Raw genomic sequence first — 8,765 nt, forward strand, 5'->3', positions numbered from 1 at the left:
GTCTTCCTTCCTGTTGCTGGATTCTCCAACTTTTTGGCCCTTTTTCTTGCAAAAAGCTGATTTGAGGCTCTTAAATGGTGACTTCTTTGGTGTTGAAGATGATTCTACAGGTTTGTTCTTGTCCTTCCTAAGAGTGGATTCCGGGTTTTCGATCGGTGGGATCAAGGGTGTGCCTGATCCTCGAGTCATAAAATACCTGAAAGAAAACAAGAACACGCGTAAAAAGAACAAGAATGAAATAAAAAAACGAAACTGGAAATTCGCCTTGGACTCGTCGAGTAGCTTCGACTGCACTCGGCGAGTTCAAGATTAAGACAAAATTTTTTTTATCAAAATACTAAAAACAGAAAAACTAAAAAACTTAAACCTAATAACTAAATTACTAAAGCAGTAACTTTGTGCAAGATAAATCTCATACAAAGGGTCGATAACACTAGCAATTAGGATTAATTTTTGAACCGTTCCCCGGCAACGGCGCCAAAAACTTGATGTGTGTAAAACGAACTAGTTTTAATCCTACTTTTTAAATATAAATTAGACACAAAAAAGGTAGTGTACCTATCAATTGGTGGTATAATTAAGCAAGCAAGGTATCGAAGACAGGGAACGACAATTAAACTAACTACTAGTTAACCCTAGTTTCACGTTCGCTATTCCTAGGCATATAACAATGTTTTCACATAAATCATATGAGATTAGCAACTAAGAGATGTTCATGCAACTTAATTATTGGTTAATTAATAGAAAATAGTTGTAATTAACACATAAGGTTCTTTAACAAGCTTAACAAAACGAATTAACCAATAATCAATTAATCCAAACATAAAATCAAACCATAGTTATAAATTCATCCACCCTAAACAGAAGATATGAGTTTTAGCTAATGATTACAGCAGAAAATAGCTCAAAAACGAAATCAATTGGTTCACACATAGTTCAAACAAGAGATTAAGTAAAGAGTAAATTTGATTTTCCTTGATTATCCTCAAAATCGAATGTAGGGTTGATTCTTCAGTTTCCCACGCTCCAGCAGCACTTTCAATTGCAACTTAGCCTCCAAGGGTTCATCAGAGAAACCGGGTGTCGATCTCAAAGTCCCTATTTATAGATTTTTGGACACAGGGTTGACTCGCCGAGTCCTTCAATAAAAATCCGTGTACGGAAAGGACTTCTATTGCTTCGCGAAGGATCGACGGGACTCATCGAGTCAGGCATTGACTCGCCGAGCTCTTCAGGATTTTTGACTCTTTTCTTCTTTATTTACTTCCTGAGCTCCCAATTGCCATTCCCGCCTCCTTTTGCTTCCGAGCACTTCTTTTAGGCTGAAAATACAATTTAGACATAATTAAGTACCTTTTGTTCCATAATTACAATAAAATAGTCAAAAAGTATTAATATTCTATACAAAATATATGACTAAATATGCACATATCAGGAGCCTGCTCTGGACCTGCTGGATCTTCTCCGTGGTATTGAGTACCACCTCAGTACTCCCCATGACTCTCTGACCGACCTCACCCCAACAAATTGGGGTCCTACACTTCCCCCGTAGAGCATTTCGAAGGGAGGTCGATCTATGCTAGCGTGGTAACTGTTGTTATACGAAAATTCCTCTAACGGAAGATATGTATCCCAACTTCCTCCAAAATCTAATACGCACGTGCTTAGCATGTCCTCTAGAGTTTGAATCGTCCTTTCACTCTGTCCATCTGTCTGAGGGTGAAAGGTTGTACTGAAGTGAAGACGAGTACCCATCCCGTCACGAAACCGCTTCCAAAACCTGGAAGTGAAGCGAACATCTCGGTTTGACACAACCGACACCGGCACTCCATGACGTGCCACCACCTCACGTACATAGATCTCGGCTAGCTTCTCTACCGATATACTCTCCTGGATCAGGATGAAATGAGCACTCTGATGGGTTTTGAGCATTACAACATCCCTATGTGAACATGCAACCCTAATTGCTTTGGATCTAGGTTTTTCTCATGTTATACATGCAAATTAATTTCCCAAAGCAAGAACCCTATTCTAGCATACATAAAAATGAGATCTACATAATATCAGGGTTAAAAGAATACCTTTCTTGTTAATAGCTTGATCTTGACCTTCAAGAGCTTAGTGCCCCAAGCGTTCCACCTCTAATGGAGTCATAATAACCACTTAGTAAAGGATGAAAGAGAGAGGTGATGGAGGCTCTATAAAATTCGGCTAGGGTTCTATTAAAATAGCATACTGCCGAAAACTGTAAGCCAAGGGTCCTTTATATGGTGAAGCTGCTAGGGTTTCCAGGTGAAACCCTAATCTAATTGCTTAAGCCTTAAGCAATCCACGGAAACCTACTAGAAAGCCTATGGACGAAATCTCTATGGGCTTCCCATAGATTTCGTCCACTCCTTCTTTTAGGATTCCATTAGCCCAACTTGCAAGTACAATGATTTGCAATATCAGTCCCCGTTCCTTTTAATTAGTTTCTTTCATCCCAAATTTAATTCCAAATTAATGTCTGATTAATACTAATTAAATAATATGATTTCTCAATTAATATATTATTCTTATAATATATTAATAAATCATTTATCAACCTCTTTCTCCAAAATTCATTATGTCAAGTTGGTATGGTGAAGCCAACCCAAAAGGACCATGCTACTATCGGATCAAGTACATACCAATTATCGTTATGGGCTTAGACACCTAATCCAACAGTCTCCCACTTGGATAAGTCTAATAACTATAACTGCCAATGCAACTTTAGAATCTGATTAGCAATCGTAGCTCTCAAAAGCCGTTGTCGAACTCTGACCTAGTCAATGATGCGTCCTTTAGATAAGGGATCATATAATCATCCGTTCTACAAGATATCATGTGGACAAAGACATGGAATATAATTATTCTTAATGTCCAACAGTTTGTTTCCCGATTTCTGATTTGTTTGACAATGAACCTAATTGAACACATCAATTCAGTCCTGACCGAGCCCGCCACATAAGTCAACACAAAATCATCGAGGGGCCTAAGATATCACTTTTCCCGTTAGGGCAAAAGGAACAGATAAACTTTGACTTATATGCTTGTACTATTTACTCATCAAATCGTACACGATAATACATTTTATAACATCAAGTTACTGATGCGTTTACGCATTATCAATGCACAACCAACTCGTAAACAACAACTCATATATCTTGGTTTAAAGATTATATGATATTATCGTCTTACAATCACTCGTGATAAATTCCATGAAGTGATTCAGATGAGCGTGGGTTTAATCCAATACTCAAATCCTATTTTAGGAGTACTCATGAACATTGCAACAAACCTTTGCTATGTCTAAGCACTTAGACAATCTACAAACCAATTCATGACAGCCTTACCTCATTACTTACCTCCAAAGTATGATCGACTGTGGATAATTTAAATAATCCAATTATTCTGGAAGTAACACATGCAAAAGTGAAACAATAATAAACAATTGACATAAGACAGTAAACATTGCTCATATATAAGTCTCCATTATATAATCATCAAATGTCAATTACATTTATCTATTACAAGTTTCTAAACATCTATCTAATCACTAAAACTAATATCGTATTTCATACCAATGCTCCTCGCATGCTAAATGTAACACCCCGACTCCCACGTATAAAATTTAAAGTTTATATTTACATTCTTAGACCTACTCGAAGAGTTGGATGCCCCAACTCGTCGTATAGAAGCGGATCAGGACGCGTGATTTATGAGGTCTACTCGACGAGTTTGAGGTCCCCAACTCGACGAGTAGGAGCTGGAAAATGAAACCCTAATTTCCAGGGTTTTACACCCTATTTAAAGGATCATTAGCCTCCCTCTTCCTCCCTTACAGTCCCCCTTGAGCTCATAAAACCCTAATCGCGCCTACTCTCCATTTTTGTGTGTTAAGAAGCTTGGAAGGTAGATTTTGTGAAGAGAGCTTGAAGTCTAAGGAGCTTGGACCAAGGAGAAGCTTATGGATCTGATTTCTAGTTCATCTTAGCATCATCTTGAAGGTAACAAGTCGTTACCTTGACTTCTCTCTAGCTAGATCTCTTCATGCAAAGGTTTAGGGCTATTTCTAGGTTGTTGTGGAGCTATTTCTGGTTTTGGGCATGATCTGAAGTTGTAACTTCAGATCTGGACTCCTCTAGCCCCTTATGGTCATAAAGTTCTAGTCTTTAGCAAGTTATAGCCTTCTCCTTACCTAAAAAATTCTTCCTTAGCTTGGTTTTGGTCTTTAAGACCTTGCATGCACGTAAAGCTTGCAACTTTACGTGGTAACTATGCCCTAGGAGGCTAGATCTATAATTTGGAGCTTTGGGGTAGCTTAAAAATTTCTGAATGAGAAATGGATTGAAGGGACTCGACGCGTTGCATGGTCAACTCGACGAGTCATTGAGATAACTCGACGAGTTAGTTAGGATTTCCCGACATTTGGTCACCGCATGGACTCGACGCGTTGTCTGGAAACTCGGTGAGTCAACTAGGGTTTTCACGGTTTCTCGAGTTCTGGAAGAACTCGACGAGTCAGTGGGCTACACTCGACGCGTTGGGTCAACATGGAATGTTGACCTTGACCGTTGACTTTAACCTTGACCAAGGGTTGAGCAGTTTGACTTCTGGGGGTATTTTAGTAATTTGGAATTTATGGAAGTGGATCATTAGTGGATGTAGGTGATTGAGTTTGGAGCTACAGTTGAGGAGTTTGACATTATCATTCCGAGCTACTTGTGAGGTGAGTTGTCCTCGCTATACTAACAGGGTCGAAGGCACCAATGTCGGCCCTTCTTTGGATTGTTATCCTAGTTATTGCATAATGATATGCTTAGTGACCTGTTAGGTCAGTATCCTAGTATATAGGATGATGCTAGGTGACTATGTTAGTGACCGGTTAGGTCGGTATCCTGGTTATAGGATGATACTATGTTAGTGATCTGTTAGATCTGTATGACTATCTGTACATGCTAGCTAGCATATCATATTTATGTGCACCTTATTGTTTGTTTGGGGGTGGGTTGAGGCGGACCTGCTTTGTGTTGTAGGCCAACATACCCAGGGCGGTCCGGATAGACTACAGGCCGGTAGGGCACATCAGTCAGGCCGAAGGCCCGGAGAACGGTCCAGACAGGCTGAAGGCTCGGGTGGGCGGATCAGACGTGTTGAAGGTTCTGAGAGTGGGCCAGATAGACTGCAGGCCCGATGAGGGCAATCCAATCATTTTGTAGACTCTATATGCATGTTGTTTATTTGCTATGATATGATTATAATTGTATGGCGTTGGTATTTTGGGGGAACTCACTAAGCTTCGGGCTTACAGTTGTTTATTATGTTTCAAGTACTTCTGATGATCGCGGGAAGCCGAAGGCGTGATCGTGCACCTCCTTATATTTTTATGATTTGATTCTGGGATACTCTGACATGAAACCATTTTGAAAACAATTTTGTAATAATTATTGGTTTTTGAATGATTTAAAAAGTTTTAAATTGGCATGATTTTTAAGGGTGTTACACTGAACGTGCTTGATCCTACTTAGACCCTTTGTGAGGGGATCTGCATGATTTTCTTCTGACGATACCCTCTTGACCACGAGGAGTCCTTCTTCTACCCGATGTCTGATGAAATGGTATTTTCTGTCGATATGTTTTGATCTGCCATGATCCCTTGGTTCCTTGGTTAAGGAAACCGCTCCTTCGTTATCAAAGAAAATCTCCATGGGCTCCTTTATGGCTGGTACAACTCCAAGGTCCCTAATGAAGTTCTTCAACCATACAACCTCCTTTGACGCTTCTCTCACAGCTATATACTCTGATTTTCACGTTGAATCACCTACGGTCTCCTGCTTGGAACTCTTCCAAGTCACTGCTCCTCCATTTAGGGTATTTTGGGGGAAATCACTAAGCTTCAGGCTTACAGTTGTTGATTAAGTTTCAGGTACTTCTGATGATCGAGGGAAGGCGAAGGCGTGATCATGCACCTCCTTATATTTTTATGATTTGATTCTGGGATACTCTAACATGAAACCATTTTGAAAACAATTTTGTAATAATTACTGGTTTTTGAATGATTTAAAAAGTTTTAAATTGGCATGATTTTTATGGGTGTTACAAGTTAGTATCAGAGCCTTGGTTTGAGTGAATTGGAGGAAACACTCGTGTGTCTCCAGTCTCAAACTAAGGACAAGATTTTAAAATGGTTTTTCAAATGGTTTTCAAAATACTAAAGGAGGAGGCAAGTGTACAGTCAGTTAGAGCCAGTAAGTAGACCCCAAAATACCTTACGGATTATTTGATTTTGTGATATGTTAGAACATAATGCTAGTACTAGGCTAGGGATCTTCAAGAATTGCATGATAGAATTGCCTCATAATATGATGCCTGATAGCCTAGGGATTTCCTTATATGAATTTGACATCATTACTGTAGTTGCTTAGTGTATGCATCATAGTTGTACATAATTAAGATCTTATAGCCTGAGAATGTTTGGTTTGGCCTTATTTCCTATTCTTCTCTGATTAAGGGGTTAGGGTAGGATCAGATATTTGAAACTCTATAGGGTCCAGCGTTAAGGATTGAGTACGCACCATGCTTATGTATATTTTTAGGGCGTTGTGATGATACTTGAGACAAATATGGGTAGGTGTGGAAGGTAGTATGGGCCCGTACTACTGAAAGCTCAAGACCCATACGCGTAGCAACGAAGTCACAACCCCTAGGGTTTTGTTGGGAATTGGTTCCCGGATTATTATATGGAATGTGTGATATCTTCTAGGTATATTTTCAGCATGGTGGTTACTAGATGATTTGTGACTGGATCCTGATCAATATCAGGAGATGACGGTCAATAGGGACCGACAGTACCCGAGGTCGTTGGTCAGATGAGGTCGGATGAGCTGGACGCCAGGATTCGAGAGATACTGCATGATAAGGTTTCTACTTTATTCCAGGCACAGTTGTCGGAGATGTTTGGGTCTATTATGACCGCCATGGTTGAGTATTTTGATAAGCGTGATGCAGCCATTGCCGAGACGGCTGCCGCAGCAGCTACATCAGCTGTAACGGCGGCAGGAGGAGGTGTCAGTCAGGCTTTTCAGTACCGGGACTTCGATAACATGAAGCCCTCGACTTTTGATGGGGTACAGGTGTTGGATAAGGTGTCTAAGTCCATAACTATTTCTGGTATGTACTTGACCCGACCCGGGATGGTCCATTTGGGTTGCATGGCATCATGCAATTGGATAGACTAAAATGAGAGAAATAACACTTATGGTTTATTAATATATTATAAGTTCTAATATATTAATAATATTATTTAATTAGTATTGATCAAGAATTAATGTAGAATTAATTAAGTGATCAAAAAGGAGACTAATTAAATATATGGGTTGATTGTGTAAATCATCCATACTTGTATAGTGGGCTAGATGCTCCGTGGATTATCTAGTTGGGATAAGGTCCATAGGATGCTCCATGGAAGATACAAACCCACGGGTCATGGAAATGAAGAGCCATGTTACATTAGGGCTTACATGGTGTAACCCTAATGCAACATACTATATAAGCATACTTATAGCAACCAAAATCGGCTACACTAGTGAGACAAGAGGGCAAGCCGAATTAGAAGTGTTCTACATTCTCTCAAAGTTTATTCCAAGAGCATTTTGTGTTGTGTGAAACATTTGAGGCATCACACTTGGGGTGCTAGGCTCTCAAGGTTTTCAAGGAATCAAATCAACTACAAGGTATGTAATTCTAGCCATCTATTATGATTAAAGTTCCCCATATATGCTAGATAGGATTATGAACCTTGGAAAAAGTATTTTGCATGTATTTTAGACTAACATAGATCCAAGGTTTTCTAGGGTTGCATGTACACTTAGGAGTGTTAGATTGCTCAAAAACCCATCAGTGGTATCAGAGCCTAGGCTTGTTTGTTTGATACTTGATGCAAAATTGTGAAAAAAAACTCGTTTTTATGCATTCTGAAGCATGAACTCACCGAGTCCATGGGGGGACTCGACGAGTCCATGAGTAAACTCATCCTACTCGTCGAGTAGGTTCTTGCACTCGACGAGTAGGAGCCCCTTAGTGCAGTTTTTCGAGTTTTGCTGTTGGAAATGGACTATAAACATTACCCTAAACTGTTTTGGTGTTTTAAAACTTGTTTTAGATGGTGTAATGGTTGTTCTAATCCATTTACAATGGCTAATATCAAAATTACATGATTATATGTGTTCATATGTTCTAGAAATTTTGATATGATTATTCATGTTCTTATGAGTTCTTGATAGATCATAGGAATTACTTGTTTAATGTTGAATTCATGATCTTTATGTGTTTTAATGGAGTCCATAACTTGTCCTCAAGTTATGGATACCCAAAAGTCACTTTGTATTAATTCCATTAAAAGAACGCATAAGTTACAAAAGTGAAGAGTCTTCATTTTAATAACTCATAAGTTATGAATTGAAAAGGTTTTTGTAAAGTTACAAAACTTTCCCTCAAGTTTTGGAACATGTAAAGTCATCTAGTAAACTTTAGTTCCAACCCCTAGAATTTTAAAAGTTAAAATTCAACCCTTATACTTTATATATATTATAAGTTTAATAATATATATATATATATATATATATATATATATATATATATATATATATATATATATATATGTATAAGATCAAGTCGTTTTACCGTTAGTAGGCCTCATTCACGAAGTCGGTCTATAAGGGGGTATAAGGTTGTTGCCTATAAAA

This window comes from Lactuca virosa, chromosome 7 (assembly GCF_052849685.1).
Source record: "Lactuca virosa cultivar CGN04683 chromosome 7, Lactuca_virosa_CGN04683_v6, whole genome shotgun sequence".
NCBI lineage: Eukaryota > Viridiplantae > Streptophyta > Magnoliopsida > Asterales > Asteraceae > Lactuca > Lactuca virosa.